This window comes from Sapajus apella, unplaced genomic scaffold (assembly GCF_009761245.1).
Source record: "Sapajus apella isolate SASKATOON/1434 unplaced genomic scaffold, GSC_monkey_1.0 scaffold3, whole genome shotgun sequence".
Lineage (NCBI taxonomy): Eukaryota > Metazoa > Chordata > Mammalia > Primates > Cebidae > Sapajus > Sapajus apella.
Genome location: NW_022436943.1, coordinates 16,218,865 through 16,242,014, shown reverse-complemented (window position 1 = coordinate 16,242,014; position 23,150 = coordinate 16,218,865). Strand labels below are relative to the sequence as shown.

The following is a 23,150-nucleotide window of genomic DNA, read 5'->3' as shown; positions in this document are numbered from 1 at the left end:
ATTAATACAAATATATTTTAAAGGTATACAGTAATACTAAAGATTTAATTTATGTGATTGATTTAAATTAGGACAAGTAGGTATGTAATATTTTTAAAGTGAGGATAAAAATATTAAATCAATTAAAATCAAGGTGGCATGCAGATATAGCAAAACACTGACAGTAATAAGCAAATGACAGCTGTTTTAAAACCACTAAATTTGGGGTGCTGTGTGTGTGTGTGTGTGTGTGTGTGTGTGTGTGCACGTTTAATAACCCAAGTTTAATAAATATAATGTTGTAAGTAATATGAAACCATTCAAATAAAAACATTTTCTCATTTAAGTTCATACCCTCCCACATACATATATTATGAAGAAATAATAGATTTCTAAGGATGTAGCAAAGATGCTTCACAGTCTGACAGCTTGCAAAACTAAAACATGCAAACATTAACTCCATCAACCAAATATAGTTTAGTTTTCCTTCCCTCTTCTTATTTATGATTAAAATTTGCATCTTGCCCATTCTGTCTCTTCATTCTTATATCATCTTGCATTTCTCTACAATTTGTGTTTTAGGCTACAAATATTGTTAAACTTTAATTTGGCAGTCAAGGTCAAGCTTATTGGAACTAAATGTTTAAAAAATTCTTGCAAATCTAAGGCTCTTGCAACTGAGGTCCAAATTGTATTTCAAGACAGTTTTGAAACTCAAAGCCAGTAATTTCACAGTGTTCTAATTGGGTTCTTTTAAAATTCTCTGTTTTCTAGAGCAATAATGCTTCACTTACGGCCAATTAATAAAGACAGGAGGATTTCATGAAGAAATGCATTTGATAAGAATAAAAAAATGGGTATCAAGAATATTCCACTGCTGTAATCAAAATCATGTATATTTTAATAAACAAAGAAAAATAATGTCAAATATGCTTATTCTTTTTCTATTACAGTTAAAAAAAAAAAAAAAAACTTCTCCCATGTTTAAAAGGAAAGTGATAAGGATAAAATGGATTAAAGAAACAACATTCTAAGTATCTCTGCTATAAAAAGTAATAGCATGAAAAGTGTGAACACTCCAGGGACAATGGCATATGTACCTAAGTCACTCTCAACAAAACATTAGTAAATTAGGATTTTTTTTCTCTTCTTCATTGTCCATCAAATGACTGGTTTCTATTAGCAATGGATTATGAGTGTTTGCTAAAACCTAAAAGTGCTCTTTTAAAAAGCAGCACGGCAGTGGGCCTCTGAGTCTAAATATCATGAAACAGTAATTTTAATCTTTCTCCACTGTATCCACGTGTTGGGCTCTCAGACTCTTTCAATGTTTTAAGCTATAAATCTACTCACTTCATATCTAGATGGGGAATAGATAAAATCAAGAATGTTGCAATCTTAATAGAGCAGAGATATTTAAATGCATACATACATTTATGCATACAATAACATACCTAAAGTACAATTCATTTTTGACCTTTACTATGATAGCACAACATAAAAATAAATTCCTACTAAAGGACCAATTATCTAATGTTCTTCTGATTTCTGCATCATTCCATGAATGATTCTGTCATAAAGCAATTTCTGTTTATGGTAACGTGATTCAAGTAAACAGAACTCCAGTTATGCTTTGCTAATAACTACTGAAATGTGAGCCAATAAATTAACCTTTTGACCTTACCTTCTTGCATTGAAAATCTTCTCTACAAATACAATTAGTACAGTTAATTTCATAATTTCACACTAGTTTCAACTGCAGTCGCTATGGATGAGCAAAAACAATTTTAATACAAGTGTTTATAAACAAAGCATATTTTGCTCTAATAACTGTTATTAGGAAGAAGAGTTCTTTATTCATTTTGAAGTAATTTAAACTAGTGGCTCTATTTTACTGCTTGTGGGTCATTTAAACTGTAAGAATCTGTTGACATATTTAAAGCTGTTTTCTGCAGTGAATTGTAAATTAATATTTCAATCATCAAAATGATCTGTAGCTTTAGCTGTCCAAAAGAAAACATAGCTTGACCTATTTAAGATCTTGAAAAGATTCTGAGGAAGATATTTTTAAAATATGATCTCACAGTTATCTTAAAATATAGATTGATGTCAGGTGAACTGTCTAACCTTAGAAAACTGATAACCTTCTAACAGTAAAATGGCAAAAATATATTTGACCTATCTGGAATTAGGAGTTCTATATGGATAAAATAAGATTAAACATATTAAAAACACTTTGGAAATAAATAAATTCTCTATTCCTCTCAGGCATTATTAGATAAAGGAATCTTAATGTAATCTTCTTATAAAGTAGCATAAGCCTTGTTATCCTGTCGTTAAAAAGCTTTTGGGGGCTTCTCTATCCTTCCAAATTCAGTGCAGATTTTTTTACATGGTCTCTAATATCCTCCATAACAGTTACAAACTATTTTCCAGACATATATAATATTATCAATGCAGATGCCAAACTGCCTTCATCATTATTATTTAGACTGCTTTTATCATGACTTGGTATCTCAGAATCTTTTGCATCATCATCCCCTTATCTTAGAGTGTACCTTCCATCTTTACCCAAAAGTAGCTACCTCATTTTCACTTCTATCCCCAGGATCTAACAAAAGGGCAAGAAAATAATAGGATTTTGCAAATAGTAGTAGAATCAAACTTATAACAGAAGCACTAGTCAGTTTAATATTGCCCCTACCTCTTGATTTGACTTGGTGTACAGGTTCCAAAAAGTCAAAAACGCATCAATCAAAATTTTGTTTTCTTCTGGAAACAAGTCATGTTTCCAAGGTTATGCTGATTGATGTATGCACACAAAAATCCCCTCAAGTTATAATATGGGATGGAATAGACGATATGGTGAGTTTAAAGGTAGTGAATTCTATTATATTTAAGGATTTTAAGCTATGGCCTACTTTCTTAATATACCAGAGGCCCATGTAACAATTGTGAAACAATTACTTAAATGATAATTTATGATCTCCTGGAATGAAATGTCTATTGAAGATGACATTTTGATTAAATGATAGGTCACTAACATAGAGCACTATAAAGGACATGAAGTACAATGACCATAATAGTGTTTGACTGTTTCTAAAATAACTAGAGGGCTTAAAAATAAATAAATGTTTAAGATTTAAATTTTCAATTCTCAGATATCAGTATGGTCAAAGAATTAGCAAGTGTCTATGATTGTACCAAAAGATGCTCTCATCTCTTTAGCTGTAAGACTGACTCAGCTTTTTTTTAAAAAAAATAGTGGCCCTACTGTTAAAATTTAATTTCACAGCTCTATGAAGTCTCTTACAAGAAAGTTAGGGTAATGATTGATAAAGAATATTGTCACTAGAACGAAACAATTCGGAGGATTTCAAAACTCTAATCTCAGTGAATTTCCCTTATCACAGAGGGTTAATTCTACCAGTTTTATGAAGATTGCCCTGTCTTGTTTGAAAACACTAACACAACTGAGATATTACAGTTACCTTAAAGTTCTTTGCTAATTCTCATGCTCCGTCAAACCTATACCTAAATCTTGAGTCCAGCATGCACAAGAGAAAAATAAAATTAAGACAAACCAATAAGGAAACCAAATAGACCAGAACAATGTATGTAGGGAGTGATGACAGTTTTAAATAAATAATGTTTTATGTCAAGATAAATTCATGGCATTGATTTCTTTTCCAGAGAATTTATATGCAATAACTTTTCAAGCATCTAGAATTGTTTCCTTGATTGTTTAACTGAACCTAGACTCAATGGGCACTAATCTTAAGTAAAATTGATTCCAAAAGGTTCTGATTATAGGGAAGATGGAATGTATTTATCATGTGTAGCCTACTCATTGAATCCTTAACTATGCCTTCCAACAGACACTAAGGATATTCCCCTTACCATTTGTATAAGTTTCCTATGGCTGCTGTTACAAAGTACCACAAACTGGATGTCTTAAAACAACCAAGAGGTATTCACTTATAATTATGAAGCCTAAACATCCAAAATCAAGTTGTCAGCAGCGTCATCCTCCTTTTGAAGCCTCCAAAAGAAGATCCTTTCTTGCTTCTTCCAGTTTCCAGTGGGCAGGCTTGTCTTGGCTTGGGATAGCATCACTCCAATCTTTGCCTCTATCTTTACATTGCTTTCTTTCCACTATATCTGTGTTCACATGCTCTTGACTTACAAAGACAACAGTCACATTGAATTAGGGCACATTCTAATGGCCCAATTTCAACTTAATTGCATCTGCAAAGACTCGATTTCCAAATAATGTTACATTCGGAACTACTAGGGGTTAAGACTTCAATATTCTATATTTTGGGAAACAAGCTTCAACTCATAAAAAATCTGTCCTCTAGTCCCCAAGATTCATATTCTTCTGATGTGCAAAATATATTAACCCCATTTTAGCATCCCACAAATTCTTACACAATTCCTGCATCAGCTCCAAGTTCAGGATGTCAACTGCACATTCAACTCAGAAGACTTAGATCTCATCTTCTAAGTCATCTAAATCAGGTCTGGATGAGACTCTTAAGTATAGTCTATCCAGAGGCAAAATACCTCTTGATCTCGAAGCTGTGAAACTAGGAAACAACTTGTTTCCAAAATGCAACAGTGGGATGGACATAAGCTACATGTTTCCATTCAAAAAGGGAGAAATTGAAAGGGTAAAAAGGAATGTGGGCTCCAAGCAATTCTAAAACCAACAAGGCAGTGGTTCTATGCTCTTCACTTTCTCTCTCCAGTGGGGCAGCAACCCTGCTCTCTCAGCCTTAGGATGTCCAGTCAGCTCTGGTTTCTGCATCCATGCCTCTTTCCTCAGTTATTTTTCTTTATTATCCTATCTCTGTTCCTTTCATTTTAGACTGTCAGCATTCTTTTTGGTATGAAATTCTTAAAACTTTAAGCCATGTGACAAGAAGTTCTCCCACAAATATTTCATGGATAACCACATTTTTATTTCTGGCTCTGTTGAGATAGTTGATTGGATCCAAGAGTCACATGCCTAATATCTTTAGCAAACGGTTTACAGCCATGCATTTGCTCTACTTCCAGAGAACACTGTCTGAATGGGCTGAGAATTTTCCAAATCTTCAAGTTCTGGTTTCTTTTTACTTAACAGCTCATTTCTCAATTTTCTTTTCTTTTTTATTAAAAGCAGCAAGAAGACTACTTCAACACTGCTTCAAAATTTTCTCAGCTAAATATTGAAGTCCACTGCTTACAAATTCTGCTTTCCACCCAAAATAATGCTGTCTGCTACTTTATAACAGGTATCATCTTCCCTTCTGAGGCCAATAATACATTCTTCATTTCCATACGAGGTCCCACCAGCAGAATCTTTAATGGTATTACTTTTAGCAACATTCTGATTATGACAAACTATGCATTTTCTAATACAAAGGAAGCTTTCTCTATAACTCATCTCACTTCTTTCAGAATCACTTTTAATGCCCATATTTCTACCAATAGTCTCCTCAAGGCAATTAAGTCTTTTTCTATCAGTGATGTAAATTTTTTTCTAGCCTTACTCGTTACATAATTCCAAAGCACTTTTACATCTCTAGGTCTCTGTTTCTACACTATCCCATTCCTTGTACCAAAAACTAGTTTCCTGTAACAAAATACCACAGACATGTTTGCAGCATAATAATAAACAATATAATATCTGTCTGGTGATGAAAACGGGAAATACTCCCATTGAATCTAAATCTCTGATTCCAAAGACAATTTCAGAATACCACAATTGGAGAATCTATTTATCAGCTCTTAATCATCAGAAAAAAAAAAAAAAGATGAATGTGATATCCAAAATACATGGAGTAGGATCAAAGATATATTTTGAAAAAATATGATATTCGAGGATTCTGTCAGTCTTAATGATATCTGTGTAATTAAAAACAACAACAACAACAAATACAGCCTCTACGTACGGTAACTGGAGACCAAATTTGAGGCATCATAGTGTTGCCTCACCCAGTTCTTAGTGATGCCTCACCGAGTTCTTAATGATGAAATTGGTCTTAATTAGAGATCCCTTTGACTGAGTGGGAGATTAGGAGTTACTCTTGATTTAAAAAAAAAAAAAAAAAAAAAAACTGAAATACATGCCATGGTTACATGCAGTTAACTCTTCTTGTTACTTCATGTCTGTCTTCCACATGGAGACCTAATATTCTGATTAAAATTATGCTAAACCTTCTCATATAATCCTGCCTATCTTCTACTTTTCTTATTATTATTCCATGTTTTCCATCTTGTTGCCTGCTTTGGAGTTTCCAGGTGATTTTTTTCAGTTTATTTTCCAGTTCACTAATTTATTATTTAGCTGTTTATATTTTGAAGTTTAATCCATGAATGAAGCTTTCAGCAACCATGATTTTGATTGCTAAAAATGTATACACATGTGTGTGTGTGTGTGTGTGTGTGTGTGTGTATATATGTATACATATGTATACATTATTTTATAAGCCTTTGTAGATTATACTTGAGATTGTGTCCTTTATTTATTTATATTCTATATTATTTATCCAGTAGTTTCAGAATCTACTCTCCTATTTTTTTTGTCTGTTGTATTTTACACATAGTCAGTTTGCTCATATGTTCAGTAATCTTCATTTGCAAGCTCTATGTTTGACCTTAATTGGAGAAACTTAACCTAAAACAGGAAAAGTTCAATTAAACTTAAATTGAAATTTTGAGATGTTTTCCTTCACAGAATATTATTTTCTGCTTTCTAAGATTAGTAACCAATACCACGTGCCATGAGATCACTTCAGAACCTCCATGAAGATCTAGGATCAACATGGGAATCCAGGGAGTTCTCACCACTTTGAGGCTAGCCCAGTGATAGCTGCCATGGATAATTGTCCTCAGAAAACAACCTTTCATAATAAAAATCGTCAACAAATTAGGTACAAGAATAAAGGCCATATATGACAGACCAACAGCTTTCATAGTGAATGCAGAAAAGTTGAAAGCATTCTATTTGCCATTCCTTAAATTGGCAGTAGAGTTATTATTAAGGCTTAAGGCTAATAGTTTGACAAATTATCAGCACTATTTTTCTCTTCTTTAAATGGGAAACATTTTAAAAATTAAGATTGCATTGGAAGGTATTCCTTGATTTCTATATACGAAGAAATTTGATCACATCCTATTTACCATTACATTACATATGAATCACATTCTGTAAGCTAGTTAATAAATTTCACATATACTGTCTAAAACCAATTCTGACTCTCCTATATTTTCCATAAGTATATCTATGAATCAGGAACAAACTATCCTGAAATGTAAGGTCCATAGACTTTCAAGATAGGACTCTCTAAGTTACCCATTCAGTCCCACATACTGGAAGTCTAACTCATTTGCCAAAAAGAGATATGGAATTGGCTAAATCTTAAGGACAATAGACATAACCTAAAATAGGAAAAATAATGACTTAAAGTACTTTAGCAATCTTGCCCCACTTTTATTGTCTTGCTATCAAATTTAGCCAATGTCTTAAGATAACACCCTAAAATTGCCCTTTGCAAACTGTTACTAGTAAATATATTAATTATAGGTAAAATATATAAAATATGTATGATAAACATATCTATATGCTGTACAATGATTGTACAGAGTGATTGTTTATTGAAACTAACAAGAATATACTATCTCTGTAAATAACGTAGAAATATATGCTGTGGCTCTTAGACAACTGAGAGGAGCTTACAAAGGAGGAGCTTCCTGCATTCATGGAGTACCTGCTGTATGCTGGGCACATCACAAATATTTTGTATAAAACCCTCACAACAAAGCTTTGAAATAATGGATATCATTCCATTAGATTAATAGGACTCAAATTAGATAAATAAGACTCTGGTCAAATATGTTTTCTAATATATCTGAGTCCTTAAACTTTCTACAACACACTACCTTTTGTTAATATATAAATTTTTAATATGAGTGGTTTTAAGAAGAATGTAAGCTTTAGCTCAGTTATCAGCTGCTTTCCATAGGTCCAATATTTTCAAGAGAAAAAAATGAATAATTGCTATGGCTAAATTTGTAATAAACATTATAATCTTTACTTCATATCCAATAATAGCAGATGAATGATCATTCTGCATTCCAAATATGTCATTAGTAATTTCTCATTATACATTAAGATATTTCTACAACTGAATTTTTGTTTCAACTTAAAACAATATTTCTACTGTAGCCATACTTAGGCTTTGGAATATATTTCTCTTTGATCTAATTTTTTTCACATTACTATAAATAGAAATCCCACTTGGTGTACTGAGCCAATGAAATAAGAAAAATAAAGTGAAAAGTGTATTCTGAATACCAAGCCTTTTACTGTTCCATTACAGTTTAGAAACTCTTGTTTATTCAGTGGCAATTTACTTTAAAGCTTATGGAACACTGTACTAGACTAATTCCCTTTGGGATGTTTATTTTCTACTAATTAAATATTAGTATTTTAGCTCTGGTGCAGTTACATATTAGCAATTTACCTTTAAAATGAAAGTACATCTTGTTCATTCCCAGAGAATGCACCAAAAAAGAATTAAAATCTTGTATAAAAATCACTGTATAAGGATTAACTACCTTGACATTGGATTCTACTTTTCTGCAATAATGCCTGCTCCATAGTTCTGCTGCCTTAGCTCTCTCAGTAGACTTTTATTTTAATACTGGTTGTATTCCATTAAAGACATTTATTTACTTAATCTGTCTCCTGCTCTACAATAAAAGTTCCATTGAAGTGAAAACTGTTTTATATATCTTTGTGTCATGAACATGCAGCCATACAACTTTTAGTTACATTGTAGGCACTCGAAAAATATCTGTTAGAAGAATGAATGAATGAATGAATTCTTTTAATTCTGTGAACTGCATGCTATAGAAAACCTGTGACTTTTAGTCACTTATAGTAAGCAAAAGGGTACACTGAAATAAAACTATTAGACCAATGAAACTGATTAACTTTGACTCTGCTTTCACTACTGCTTTCCCTTTGCAACTGTCTTATTTGTGCCTCTGAGCTGCCTTCATTCTACTTGTAAAGCAATACCAGGGAAGACAATGTTCAGGGAATTTTATCCTTTATCACTTATTTCTTATTAAAACTAATGTTCTGAGATCCATTTCCCTGGCTGTTTACTGACAAAAACAGTTATTTCCTTTCTCTCTCATTTTAGGGTAAAATATTGTGCCCCTAATAATCCCAAATTTATGGATATTAAAGAAACCTCTATTCATTTCACTTTTTTTTTTTTTTTTTTTTTTTTTTTTTCTGAGACAGAATCTAGCTCTGCCACCAGGCTGGAGCGCAGTGGCATGATCTCGGCTCACTGCAACCTCCGCCTCCGAGTTCAGGCAATTTTGCAGCCTCAGCTTCTCAAGAAGCTGGTATTATGGGCACCCACCACCACGCCCGATTAACTTTTGTATTTTTAGTAGAGATGGGGATTTGCCATGTTGGCCAGGTTGATCACAAACTCCTGACATCAGGTGATCCACCCACCTTGGCCTCCCAAAGTGTTGGGATTACAGGGGTGAGCCACCCTGCCTGACCTATTCACTTCACTTCTAAGTTACATAGTAGGATCCTAAAGATTTAAGCAATCATTAAAAAATCTGGAGACAACAGATGCTGGAGAGGATGTGGAGAAATAGGAACACTTTTGCACTGTTGGTGGGAGTGTAAATTAGTTCAACCATTGTGGAAGACAGTGTGGCAATTCCTCAAGGGCCTAGAAATAGAAATTCCATTTGATCCAGCAATCCCATTACTGGGTATATATCCAAAGGATTACAAATCGTTCTACTATAAGGACACGTGCACACGAATGTTCATTGCAGCACTGTTTACAATAGCAAAGACCTGGAACCAACCCAAATGCCCATCGACGATAGACTGGACAGGGAAAATGTGGCACATATACACCATGGAATATTATGCAGCCATCAAAAATGATGACTTAGGGTCCTTTGTAGGGACATGGATGAACCTGGAAACCATCATTCTCAGCAAACTAACAGAAGAGCAGAAGATCAAACACCGCATGTTCTCACTCACAGGCGGGTGTTGAACAATGAGAACACACGGACACAGGGAGGGGAGCACTACACACTGGGGTCAGTTGGGGCGAAATAGGGGAGGGACGGTGGGGGGTGGGGAGCTGGGGAGAGATAGCAAGGGGAGAGATGCCAGATGTAGGTGATGGGGAGGAAGGCAGCAAATCACACTGCCACGTGTTTACCTATGCAACAATTTTGCATGTTCTTCCCATGTACTCCACAACCTAAAATAAATAAATGGGGGGAAAAAAAAAGAAAAAATAAAAAGAGCTTAGGGACTTAACAAAATTAGAAGATTTCACCTGTGCCAAAATTATTTAGAGAATTTTAAATATGACAATTTTGCTGGTATGAATAAATTTATAGCAACAAATAATCATAAAGATACAATTTATTTCATATATTTGTTAAAATAGAGATTTGATTTTACTCTAAATAATCCTTTTAAATAATTTCTTTTCTGCTAAAAAAAAAAAAAAAAAAGACTATCCTGAAGTGTTATGGTGGAGTATCTTCACAGCGTTCTTGAATATTTGACATGCCATGACTTAAAATCCCAGGAAGAACAAAACTTGCTCATGAAATTTATTAAACAACCATCAAGCAAGTTATCCATGCAAAGGTAGATGAGGCCATATGTTATGTAAATACTATGGTAAAATAGAATATTCTTTTTATTCTTCACTTGCATTGTTTCATTCAACTTGAATATGTCCATCTCCTTTTACTTAGATAATATTTCTACTATATTAGAAATCACAAGTTGATATTTATTATCTATTCATCTTCTTATCAATTTACTATAATTTGAGTAATATATTATAAACCTTTTAGAAAACTAATTGTAGTCATATTTTTTGTTTCTTCTATATACAACGAACACAAGGTAGAACAGTTGTTAAGAAAGTGGCATCCCAGGGTGAAGATGCAGCTCAAATCAATAAACTTAGCAATACTTTCATGTCTAGAAATAGAGTTTCCTGTGGAGTAGTTTATCATCAGTTTGTGCATTAAAATAAAGTTCCTTGAAAATTTCTGCAGTTTTCCAAATTTTGATAAAACAAGTTTCTTTATTCTGGGTACTGAGTCATTATTGATTATGCTTTGAAAAAAAAAATCAAACCAGGAACAGAAGATCAAGAAATTATCCAATGCAGAGATTTACTGAAGGTTGAAAATGACTTAAATTCTTTTCTCACACAATTTATACCACTTTTTAAAATGCCACATAGCTCAGATATTTTTGTATTGTGCATATAATCTTTATTTACCATTTTGAATAAAAATTAACTTTTAAGTCTATAGTATGTACAAGACAGTTCACTATATATTTGGTAGGGTGAGTTTAATGTGTGCATGTGTATACGAACATGTGTGACTGTGTATCATCAATAACACAATTCAACATTCTGAGAAAGTGTATAAAACATGATTTAGCAGTATATTGCTGAGGGAAAGACACAGATACTTTTAGCCAACAAAATACAGGAGATCGATCTCAAAGATAGTGCTTTTCAAATTCTATTAAAATGGCATTATTTAATTATTTGTACATAATTATAGTGTGTCTACACATACACACACACACATATATGTATGTATGTATACCTGACTCTTGCACTACACAGAGCTTTATAAAAACAAGGATTGTACAAACACAGTTGGTCTTTCATCTCTATGGGTTCTGCATCCATGGTTTCAAGTAACTATGGATCAAAAACACTCAGGAAAAGAAAAAATTATCAAAGTTCCCAAAAGAAAACCTTGAATTTGCCATGCACTGTGTACTACAAGTGAAAGTAGTGATGTTTAGTCATTATATTAGGTATTATAAGTAATTCAGATATAATTTAAAGTATACAGGTAGATGTGCTTAGATTATATGAAAATACTATGCCATTTTATATAAGAGACTTGAGCATCCTCAAATTCTGGTATCTGTGCATGTCCTGGAACCAATCCCCTATGGATACCAAGGGACAACTCTATTAGATTTTTGGGTTACTATAACAAATTAGCACAAACTTGTTGGCTTAAAACAACAGAAAATTATTCTTTCTTCTGGCCATTGTAATGTGGTCAGAAATAATGTAAAACATGATTGTGACATGAATGAGAGATTAATTTTTTTCTAAGGTACTGAGATATTGAGATTTCTTTATTGTCATATATAACCTCACTTATCTTGATTAAAGGAAATGCTGCAATAGAAACATGCTTTAATTCACAATAAAATAAACAGGTAAGGAGTCACAGTCAATAAACCAATGCACAACCTTACTTGCTAAAAAGATATAACTAAGAAATATATGATTCTCCTATAATATTAGCAACATTTTTAAATTCACAATAGAAACAGATAAAGAATCAATAGAATAAATTGGTAATTTGCAATAGAATAAACAGGTAAATAATCAAAGTCAATAAACTAATATGCAGCCTCGCTTGTAAAAAAAATAAATAAATAAATAACACAGAGCTTTCCAGATGGATTAAATGTTTAAACAGAAGACCTAACACCGTAAAAGCCCTAGAAGTAAACCTAGGCAATACCATTCAGCACGTAGGCATGGGCAAGGAATTCATGACTAAGACACCAAAAGCAATGGAAAAAAAATAAAAAGCCAAAAATAGACAAATGGAACTTAAACTAAAAAGCTGCACAGCAAAAGAAACTATCGATAGAATGAACTGGCAACCCACATAATGGGAAAAAATTTTTGCAATCGACCCATCTGACAAAGGGCTAATATCCAGAATCTACAAACAACTTAAACAAATTTACAAGGGAAAAAAAACAACCCCACAAAAAGTTGGTGAAGGATATGAACAGACACTTTTCAAAAGAAGACATTTATGTAGTCAAAAAACATGAAAAAAAAAAAAAAAAAAAAAAAAGCTCATCACTGATCACCAGAGAAATGCAAATCAAAACCACATTGAGATACCATCTCAGGCCAGTTAGAATGGTGATCATTAAAAAATCAGGAGACAACAGATGCTGGAGAGGATGTGGAGAAACAGGAATGCTTTTACACTGGTGGTGAGAGTGCAAATTAGTTTAACCATTGTGGAAGACATTGTGGCAATTCCTCAAGGATCTAGAAATAGAAATACCATTTGACCCAGTAATCCCATTACTGGGTATATACTCAAAAGATTATAAATCATTCTATTATTATAGGGACACATGTTTTTATAGTGGCACTGTTCACAATAGCAAAGACTTGGAAGGAACCAACCCAAATGCCAATCAATGATAGGCTTGATAAACAAAATGTGACACATATACATGATAGAATACTATGCAGCCATAAAAAAGGATGAGTTCATGTTGTTTGCAGAGACATGGATGAAGCTGGAAACCATCATGCTCAGCAAACTGACACAAGAACAGAAAACCAAACACCACATGTTCTCACTCATAAGTGGGTGTTGAACAATGAGAACACATGGACATCATATACTGGGGCCTGTCAAGGGGTGGGGGACTAGGGCAGAAATAGCAGGGGGATGGGGGGCTAGGGGAGGGTTAGCATTATGAGAAATACCTAATGCAGATGACAAGGTGAGAGATGCAGCAAACCACATGGCACGTGTATACCTTTGTAACAAACCTGCATATCTGCACATGTACCACAGAACTTAAGGTATAATAATAATTAAAAAAAAGAAATTGGAACCCTTAAAAAAATAGAGCTCTAAATACTACATGATTTTCCCGAATATTGGCAAAATAAAAAAAAAAAATACAGTAATCTCTTCCGGTTGAGAGGTTAATGGGCAAAAATATATCCTTCTAAAAGGACATTTTACAATATATAAACTGTTTTAGGTTTTTGTAAATTTTAATAATTTTTGTGGGTACCTAATAGGTGTATTACTTTTGCATGAACCTTAAGGTTGGTGCAAAAACCAAAAAGGTAGTAAAAATATTACAACCTTAGCCAAGCACATTTACCTGAAACCTAAAGGTTGGTGCAAAAGCAATCACAGTTTTTACCACTGAAAGTAGCATCTATGGGGTACATGAGATGGGATAGATTGATACAGGCATGCAATGCATAAAAAATCACATTGTGGTAAATGGGGTATTCATCTCTCATATATTGAATAATATTATATTTAATATTCTTAAATGTATCATAGGAAATAATTTGATATGCACCAAAAATAAATACATGAAAAGAATATTGAGTACTGCTGCATAGTTACTAGTAGCTGAATCAATTAAAAATCTAAATGCCCATTCATAGGAAAATATATAAGCTATCATTCACACACATTGTGGAATGTATATATTGGACTTAAAAGTATAGAATGTATTAACAGCAATAATTCTGTTTCTAAAATAGAATTATGTTTCTAAAATAGTTTTCTCTTTTTTATACTTCTTTTATTGCTTGAAATCTTTATATTCTTTTTATAGCCAGAAACACTAAGGGAAATATTTTTAATGGTTTGGATAATTAATATATAACACAATAGATCCCTTTGTCAAATTGGCCACAAAGTGGTAACATCAGATTCCTGTGTCATCTAAACATGTTTTACTCCCAGAGCAAAGCAACTCATTGAAAAGGCAAAAGTTTTACTACCTCAGCCAAGCACATTCATCTGAAAACTGTAAATATATTTTTACCTAAAGGTTAATAGTACACATAGACTGCACATGTTTTGCATAAATTTTAAATTATTTGCTAAGTTTATGGCTATTCTAATTTCTAAAATAATCATTTTAAGTCAGTCTCACAGTAGTTGGGGCCAAATGTAACTTTTTACCTATTTTAAAACTTGTTTTTTTAAATTTTACCCTCATCTTTCATAGTCCTAAAAAAAAGTTTCACCTGAATAGATTTTATTTGTTCCTGTTAGCTCCTTTTATACTGAAAAGCTCAGTTTAAATATAATTTATTTAAAGCAGTTACTAGATCAATTATCTAAAGTAGTTCTAGTTAATATTAATCCCTATAATTCCAATCTAGAAATATTCAAAATTTGTATTCTTAATTGCATACATGTTTTCTCTTCCTTGTCTACAAGAATGTAAAATTCATGAGGGCAAGATGCATTCCCATCAAGTCCTCCTCTGTGTTCCTAAGGCATGGCATAGTATTTGGCACACAGTATTTGCATAATAAACATTTTTTGGGGGTAGCTATTTTGGAGCAGATTTTGTCTCTTTTTCTTTTTATTTGTATACATCTAAAGGGTACAAGTGCAATTTTGTTACAGGGATATATTTCATAGTGGTGAAGTCTAGGCTTTTAGTGTATCCCTCAACCAAAAATGTACAGTGTACCCACAAAGTAATTTCTCATTATCTATCTTTTTCTCAACTTCCCTATCCTTCTTAGTCTCCAATGTCTGTTATTTCACACTGTGTTTATAATAAGCACACATTATTTAGTTCCCACTTAAAAGTGAGAAAATGGGCTGACTTTCTGTTTCTGAGTTATTTCACTTAGTGGCCTCCAGTTCCATCCAGGGTGCTGCAAAAAACATAATTTCAATCGTTTTTATGGCTGAATAGAATTTCATCAAGTATATATACTACATTTTATTTATCCATTCATTCATTGATAGACACTTAGGTTGATTCCATAGCTTTGCTATTGTGAATAATGCTGCAATAAATATATGAGCTCAAATATCTTTTTGATATTATGATTTATTTTCCTTTGGGTAGATGTCCAGTAGTGGGGATGGCTGGATCGAGTGAATGGTAGTTGTTTTTATTTCATTAAGAAATCTTCACACTAATTTACACTTTCACCAACAGTGTATAGCATTCTTTCTTCTCCACATCCAGCCAAAATTAGTCACATTTTTCTGTTTTTAACAATAGTCATTCTGACTGGTATAAGATGATATCTCATTGTGATTTTAATTTACATTTCTCTGATGATTAGTGATGTTGCACATTTTTTCATATGGTTGTTGGCCATTTACAGGTATCCTTTTGAAAAAAAAATTGTCCTGTGTCTACTTTTGAATGAGATTGTTTTTCTTGTTGCTGTTGAGTTGAGTTCTCTGTAAATTCTGTATTGGGCTTCTGTCAGATGCATAGTTTGTAAATATCTCTAAAACAATAATTCACAATACAGAAGTTCAGGCAGTATTTCATCCACTCTTATATTTACGAAACTTTTCCTCCAAAAGTACTCTGCGGCAATTACTTGATGAAAGCACATCTCCATGCATTACGTTTGCCCAACCTTTGTGGGGCAATTTTCTAGCTTGAGGTTAATTATTATACTTAATAATGGCTAAGCTTTATTGTTATACATTATCTCTAGATCTTCTCACTGCATTTCCAAGAAAATTGGACAGTTATGACCTATCTTTATAATAGACCAGCCGGGTTACTTTTCCTGTTTTACTGATTTAAAAGCAAGCTGTATCACAGATGCAACACACAGAAATATGAGAAAAGATAATTGGCTTAATCTGATTTTTTAAATGTCTATAAATATTGTTTTGCTCTAAAATCAAAGGTAAATCAGTTTTACTCTAAAGGTTTTGAGATTTTGACCTCATAGTCTACCTTTATTTTTTATATAATTGACATTACATTAGCATGGAGATGTTAATACTTTATGTAAAATAATTAGATGAATCTAGGTCTATACAGATAAATTTGTTCCAAATCTTGTTATTATAATTAAACATACAAAGTAATAAAATAGGTATAGAAAAAAGTGTTTTATTGTACATTAAAGATAAACATACTTTCAACAATCCGTTTATGAAAACACCATATGTCTTCATAATTTAAGAAAAAATTATTTGAATATCAGTTTGTAGTGATAATAAAAAATTACCTCAGGGAAGAATTGCAGATTAACAACATCAAATTTTAAAAAGAAGACAGGCTGCAAAGTGGTGAATTTTTAATCAAAATATGCCTCTTGTAAATACTAATGGGAAAATAAAATGCTATCTCATGCCAGAAAAGTAAATTATTGTGATCACAATTCAATGGAAATGAAAATTAGGCAATACTGGTTGCACAAGCATAGAAAAAATTACTTAGGTGAATTTCAAGAAGATCTGGAGACATACAGATATTTAAATTCTTAAAAGAAATGTAAAATACAAACATTAAGCATTAGGATCTGTGAATATTCATTCTTTTTTTAATGAATCATAAGGACAGTGATTTCATCTGTGAATTAGTCCTGTTACGTATGTGGTAGAAATTCCTACATAAGATAATATCTTCTCTTTTCTCCTATGATAAAGTACTTTTAAAAGCCTTTCATTAGTCTTTTTTCTTAACATACCTTCAATTAATGCTCATCATTGACGTTTTTTTCAATGCTCAAGTTTGTTATTGTTTCATGATAAAATGTAAAATCACTTACAAAATTAAAAACCTTACTAAATTACTTAGGTTTATAATTTTTTATATTTTACAATTATTAATTGTCAATACAAGTATTCTGATTTCTTTTTAAAACTAGTGTTTTCTTTCTTCTTTGACACATGCCATCCACCAATAATTCTTGTTTGCTTTATCAAAAAAATGAAAAGTCAAAAATCTGACCACTCTTCATTATTTACACTTTTTTTCCCATCATTCCAGACCAACACTATTTTTCATATGCCAAACAGATACAACGTCCTAACTGGTCTCTCTACTTTCAGGTTTATCATATTCAACCCACTGTCCAAATGACAACATGATATTTTTTTTTAAAAAGAAGCATAATATTATTCCTTTTATTAAAACGCTTATTTCAATATCTTGGTTTACAAATTATAATGAATTCAAATTTCTTATAGTTTTCCTACAAAACTCAAAATAACCTGGTGACTACTTTTGTCTCCAGGTTTATGTCTTATTAATTTTCCCTTTTCCATTAATATATTCCAGACCTATGTGTGCCTTCTTTCTAGTCTTGAAGTATCGTTGTCTTTGTACCTTTTATCCCCTTCACTACAGAGGCAGTTCTCCGATGTTTTGCATAGTTGCCTTTGTGTGACTTGTATCTCAGCTCAAAGTAACCTCTGCACCATCGCTTTTCCTGACTGCCCCAATTAAAGTATCTCTAATGGCACCTATCATATCTACTCATTTTGTAAAGCACTTACTGCAGGCTGAAAATGTTATACTTTTGTTTTCATGTTTACTGTCTCTCTCCCCCCTGTAAAAGATAATCTCCATGAGGGCAGAAGTCTTGCATGGTTTGTCACTCTATAACTTGCCCTTAAAAGAGTTTGGTGAATTGTAAGCATTGAACAACTGCCTGTATAGAGGGTTTGCTAACGGAAGCATCTTACCTGTTAATGAGAATGTCTATATGATTAGTAAATGCAAACTTAAGACTATTATTTTTGCGGAAATCTATTTATATAAGGAAGCAGTTTTTGTGTCAATGTAGAGATATCTGTGCACAGCACCTCTCGGTGTTTAGGAATCAGGTTACATTTATAATTAACATGTGCAGAATTGCCCTTAAATTTACTTTGTCTTAGCATACACACTGATATTGTTTTATAATTTATTGGGTTTTATTATCCTACTTTATATCTTCTCCAGCAGTTAAAACTATGTCACATTCAATGATGGCATGTTACTAGTCACCAGAGTGCCTACTTGCATGTGACTTTCTGTTTTAATAAACAGACTCTTGTTTTAAACTGCAATCAAGAGGAAAAACAGGCCACACTTAAAGCTAAAAGGAAAATGTATTAATATTTCATTGAGGCACACTCATTTCCTGAATGGAAGATTAAGGGAACAGTAGTTTACAATCTATGCTGATGCACATTTCTGGGCAACAATAAGAAAAGTTATTAAAATGAATGCAAAGTGTAGGTTGATCTCACAGTGACTTATCTTCCTAATAACAAAACAATAAAAGCTCCACACTGATACTCTCAGAAAAACTCAATACCCCTATTTGCATCTCTAGTGTGTACTATATGGATGAGCATTAATATTTGACCTTGAGCTACTGAGTTTGTTGTTTTAATTTCCGCTTTTGCAAAATTCACTGACTGTTAGGCATTAGAAATGGCAAAAAGTATAATCAGCCAGACTCAGAAAAATCTACTCTCTACATAGTAGATGGGAGAAAAGAAAAGGAAATAAGATAGAGGGAAAGAAAGTCAAAAAGATAGGGCAAAAAAATCAAAAAGTAGAAATACAAAGGAAAACTCATGGTGATGATGAATCAGACATTGCATTGTGGTAAGCAAAGTCAGATCATCATACATATAACCACATTCTTCTCTTCAATTTTTAAAATATTGTTTAAAGAAAACTGGATTCAAAAGGACTTCATAAATCCTGTTAAACATTATTCATTCTACAAAAATTTACAAACTATGTCCATTGTTCCAGATTCTAGAGATACCATCCATGGTAAACAGAGAGGTTCTGTATAGTTTATGATTCAATGGGAGGAGATAAATAAACAAACAAAAATAAATAAAAATTATTGATCAATAATTCATTAAAAATTCATAAAAAAGAAATATATAAAATAAAATAATGTGTTAGAGTGTTGAATATGTAATTATTAGACAGGGCAGTCAAGACAATGATCTAAGGAAATGACATTTCAGCAAATACCTGAATTATAAAATATTGTCAGCCAAAGAAGCATCAAAAAAGAATTAAGCAAACAATGATAAATTTTTTAACTTCTTGAAGTACACTGTAGTTGCTTTAAAACTAATTATGTAATTGCGTTTTCTGTATCATCAGTGTTTATAATCTAATATAAACAATACCAATGTGACTAAATAAAAACTATTTGGAATGTGAAATCATCACAACATAGATCATTTGATGATAACTTAGATGTCTGTATTAGTTTGGCTGAGTATTGATTTTGTCAATTATTTTAAGATTCTTAATAATTTAAATTGTTGAGTGCCTAGAAGATGCTAAAGTAGAAATATTTCAAATTTGTAGGCCAAATTTAGTTTCATATTTCAGTTTTGCAGGTTTTTCAGATGTGTATGACCTTGGAACATTATGCCACATGTCAGCACCTCAGTTTCCTTGTCCATAAAATGTGCATAATATAAATATTTCATAAGATAGTTGTGAGGCTTAAGTGATATAATTCAGGCAAAAATGTAGTTACCTGTGAGCTACACAGGTTTGCAGGTCCACTTGTATTCAGATTTTTTTCCACCTCAGCCACTCCTGAGATAGCAAGACCAACTCTCCTCTTCCTCCTCCTCCTACTATTCAGTCTATAAATTTGAGGAAAAGGATGAAGTCCTTTATGATGACCTACTTTCACTTAATAAATAGTTAAGTATTATGATTTTTCTTAATAACGTTTTCTTTTCTCTAGCTTATTTTATTGTAGGAATATAGAATATAAATGTATATAATACACAAAATGTATGTTAATTGACAGTTGCTGTTATTAGTAAGGCTTCTGGTCACCTGCAGGTGATTAGTTTACATTTTGGGGAGTCAAAAGGTATATGCTGGGTTTTTATTGTGCAAGGGATCAGTACCCCTACCCATTGTGTTGTTCAAGGGTCAACTCTATAGCGCATAATATGTAGTAGCTCTTAAAAAACATTTGTATTCACGTCACTACCTTTATACACTATCCATAAAGTTAAATGTAATATAAGGATTTTTAAGCAAAATATCTAGCATTTGATATCACAACAGAGTGACTATAGTCAACAAAAATTTATCATACATTTTTAAATAACTAAAAGAGTATAATTATAATGTTTGTAACACAAATAAATTATAAATGTTTAAGATGACAGATATCCTATTTACCCTGATATGGTCATTACACCTTGTACACCTGTATTAAAATATCTCATGTAGTTCATATATATATATATATATGTGTGTGTGTGTGTGTGTGTGTTTGTATATTATATATATATGTGTATATAGTACTCATAAACATTAAATTTTTAAAACAATTATAAAAAGAATACTATCTCATATATATAAAGAAAAGTAGACTTTATAAATTAATGTATTTGAACCTAAGACCACTCAGTTAGTTTGCTGTTAGCTGAGCAAACTTCCATAATATAATTTTCTTCTCTGAAACTCAATATAGATACATAGGGTTTCCATTAGATTAAATTAGAAAATGTATCTATAGTACCTAATACATAACAATTGTTTAAAAGCTGTGATAGCTTTTTGCAGTAAAATTTAGTATAACTATGCCTACAGGATATCTAGCCTACTTTGAAAATTCAGATATCAACTTTATCTCATAAAGGAGATAAAATCTGTTTTAAATTTTTGTCAAGAACCACCAACTAAAACTGTGGTTGCAAGTTTCACTAGATTAGTTAGCCTGGCTTAGGCTACCTTTAATTTTGTAGACCTTTTAATATATTTTTAATATATTAATATATTAAATCTAATATATTTTAATAATTAAAATACGGTAATACTAAAATGGAAAATTTATGTCTGTGGAATGTTGCACTACATTGTTCCCTATTCACTAAGATTCTCAGTTTAAACTAGACAGGTAGGTTGGTTGAATAAATTAGATATGACAAATATCACAGGCTTTGGGAATAGATATCCTGGTTCACATTTTAGCATTACCGCTTTTTACCCTTGTGATCTTGGATAAGCGGCATTATTTCTCTAAGCCTGCTTCCTAAGACAGAAATGACAAGTATAAAAGAAATAACTTTTTAAGCTTATTTTGAAAAGCAAATGAGAGTCTAGGTGCAGTAGCTTATGCCTGTAATCCCAGCACTTTGGGAGGCCGAGGTTGGCAGATTATCTGAGGTCAGGAGTTGGAGACCATCCTGACCAACTTGGTGAAACCCCATTTCTACTAAAAATACAAAAATTAGCCAGGCACATTGGCACCTGCCTGTAATCCCAGCTACTCAAAGGCCGAGGCAGGAGAACTGCTTGAACCCTCAGGCGGCGCAGGTTGCAGTGAGCCAAGACTGCACCACTGCACTCCAACTTGGGCAAGAAGAGTGAAGTTCCATCTCAAAAAAGAAGAAAAAAAGAAAATGAGATAGTGTTGCAAAATAATTCATTCAGTTTTTGTAATATTGTATAAATGTAAGAAATGATAATTATCATTTATCATTATTACAGTATTACTAACATTATTATTACCAGTATAGTACATTTTTTCTTTCTTCAGAATCTGGAAGAAATCTTTAAAAAAAATGTGCCTGGAATATTCTATAAAGATATATGAAATGAATACAAGTATTTTATTTCGTACTTGATTCTAAACTGTATATATCCATTTATTACTAAATAGAGATGGAATGTTTCATTGGACATTTTCTATGTGCTAGGTACTATGTTAAAGAGGTAATTCTTCCACTGTGAAGGTCATTATAATATGCTAAATAAAGCTCCTTAATATGATATTGCTCCCTTGATTACCAGAGTAATAAAAGAAGGTATCATCAGTAGAAGAATAAAATGTGATCCCTATTTTCAATATTGGGGTGGATTATATACTCTGATTGATTCTCCTGCTATGAACAACTGAAAGCAATGGGTGAAATTTAAATCAATGAGTAAAATAGAGCAAAAGAAATACATGCATTGCTTATATGCACAAACAACTCTTAAAATGTTGATGCGTATTGAGCTGACAAGGAACTAAAGAAACATTAGAGGGAAAAATAAATAAATAAAAATGAAAAGTGAGAGAAATATGTGGCACTAGAACTGGCATTCACCTGAATTACATTTGATAGACTCCAGTGACCCCGAGCATTTAATTTTTGTTTGTTTGTTTATAAAATCCAGGTGAAATTTGAGGCAGGTGTAAAACACATATACTGTACAAAGCATAAGAAAACAAGTTGACATTATGTCTGTCTGCTTTGTGTTGCTATAACAGAAAACCACAGACTAGCTAATTTATAAAGAAAATAAATTTATTTCTCACAGATCTGGAGGCTGTGAAAGCTAATAGCAAGGTGCTGACATCTGGTGTGGGACTTCCTCCTCTGTCATCAGATGGCAGAAAGCAGAAAAGCAAGAGAATACAAGCTCAAGAGAGAGAAGAGAGGACATCTGAACTCATTTTTTAAACTTTGGAACCCACTACTCCAATGTCATTAATTCATTCATGAGGGTA

At 32.3% G+C, this 23,150-nt stretch overlaps 1 long non-coding RNA gene across 2 annotated transcripts in view; it reads right to left on the bottom strand.

The window, feature by feature from the left end:
- LOC116531495 overlaps positions 1-23,150 on the bottom strand; it is a 130,085-nt gene that overhangs the window by 30,230 nt on the left and 76,705 nt on the right. The window contains exon 1 of one of the 2 annotated variants that reach the window (XR_004260454.1): positions 20,166-20,573. The exons of the other annotated variant lie outside the window; for it this stretch is intronic. This is a non-coding gene — a long non-coding RNA (uncharacterized LOC116531495). Of the gene's footprint in view, positions 1-20,165; positions 20,574-23,150 lie in introns of those variants that run through there. 2 annotated transcript variants of the gene reach the window in all.